Source organism: Arachis ipaensis, chromosome B10, assembly GCF_000816755.2.
Source record: "Arachis ipaensis cultivar K30076 chromosome B10, Araip1.1, whole genome shotgun sequence".
Classification (NCBI taxonomy): domain Eukaryota; kingdom Viridiplantae; phylum Streptophyta; class Magnoliopsida; order Fabales; family Fabaceae; genus Arachis; species Arachis ipaensis.
Window position 1 is genome coordinate 129,234,051 of NC_029794.2, and position 1,821 is coordinate 129,235,871.

Here is a 1,821-nt window from a genome sequence, read left to right on the forward strand (position 1 = left end):
AAGAATTAAATTAGATTTTTATTATATATTTTTTATACAAAAATGATTTAATTATAAAATTAAAAATAGTGTAAAAATTTAATTAAAAAAAATATAGGAATTCAATTAAAAATTTGATAAAACTCTAAATTCTAAATTCTAAATTATAGCAATTAACAGAATAATTAAACCTATTTAAATAGATGAGTTAGTGTTACGGCCCAGCCCAGCTGGCACGTCGCACGACCCGGTCCAAGGAGATACCGACTCGATCGGTCGGGTTAATGCGCATGACCCGACCGGTCAGCGACCCGGACACGTACCCGCTACCAGCTGCATAACAGCTGTGGGGAAAGGATCTTCTAGAAAGGGGGTCTTCTCCTATGGAGCCCGCCCTACTAACAGAGTATATAAGAGGAGGGTCCTATCCCTCCCCCAAAGTACGCCACCATATCCCTTACTTTCATACCGCCTACACACCTTTTTGACTTGAGCGTCGGAGTGTCTTTGTAGGTGGCACCCTCACTCCTCTTGAAGAGCTCGGGAAGTTGGCCGCTCCAACCTCTTATGCCCCAAATCTAGAACGAGGCTGGAACCCACCTTCACACCCAGAAGTCATCCCCGAATTGTTTGGTACCCGACCAACCGAACAGTTAGATATGTCACTTATGAATATTTTATTTTTTATTTTTTATTTTCTCATAGAACAAAATATATATCCATAGAGTGAGAAGAAAGTTGGAAAATAGCAAATAAAACAAAACAAAGCAAAAGCACAAGCCAAGCCAGAGGGGCAAAATCAAACCAATCAGAGTGATCAATGTGCTTATACAATCAAACAAACAAACATCAATTTATGCACATTTTTATAGTGGCAATGCTTTATAGCGNNGTAGAATCAATCTTATTCAATTGAATAAAAGACACGAAAATGAGGAGGAATTGAAAATGAAAAGAAAGTAAGTAACTAGCGGAAATACAGTATGTTCAAATTAATGTTAATTATTTTCATACTGTTTTTAAAATTTCCCTTTTAAAGAAATAACTGTATGAGAGAGGATTTCTTAAATCACTGTGAAGATTCAAATTTTATTCCCCATCCCACCAGCTTATTCAAATTGTATTTTTTTTTTCCCCTAAACAGAAAACCTAGAAACTACTTAGGGTATGTTTCGTTTAAGTTTTAGGGGGAACTATTTTTGAAAAATTAAATTAAAAATAACCTTCAGATAAATTAATTTTAAAAGAATTAAATTGTCTTTGAATATGTTACAAATAAAATTATAAAATTAAAGTAAAATCAGATTACTTTGCTTTAATTTTGAAGATATAATTAGCACATTGCATACTAAAATAACTTTAAAGTAAATTGAAATATTCTCAAATAATAATGTAGATGAAGTAGCACTTCACTTGTTGCCACCAAAATTCAATTTAGGCAACAGAATCTGATGATGGTTTAGTAGGAAAAAGTTAAGAAAGTCTATGCATGTCCAATTACTGTACAATCTCATTCTTAATTATTCACAATAATAATTAAATTTGTTCAGGAACAATATCCTCTAAGTTAAAAAAGCTAGTAAAAATAAAGAGTTAATCACTTTTAAACTAAAATTAATGGTAATTAATCTCTCATTTTATCACTTTATTAATTTTTTATTTTAGAGGATTTAAATTCTAAGTTTAGGTCCTCTAATTATAAACCAAATAAGCGATTAATTATATGTTACTTTTATAGCTCTCTTAAAACTTTGATTATTGTAATTAGTAGATTAATCATTTATTAAACGTAATGAGAAAAATAAAATAAAAATTCAAAGCTAATATGTATATATAGTTGAA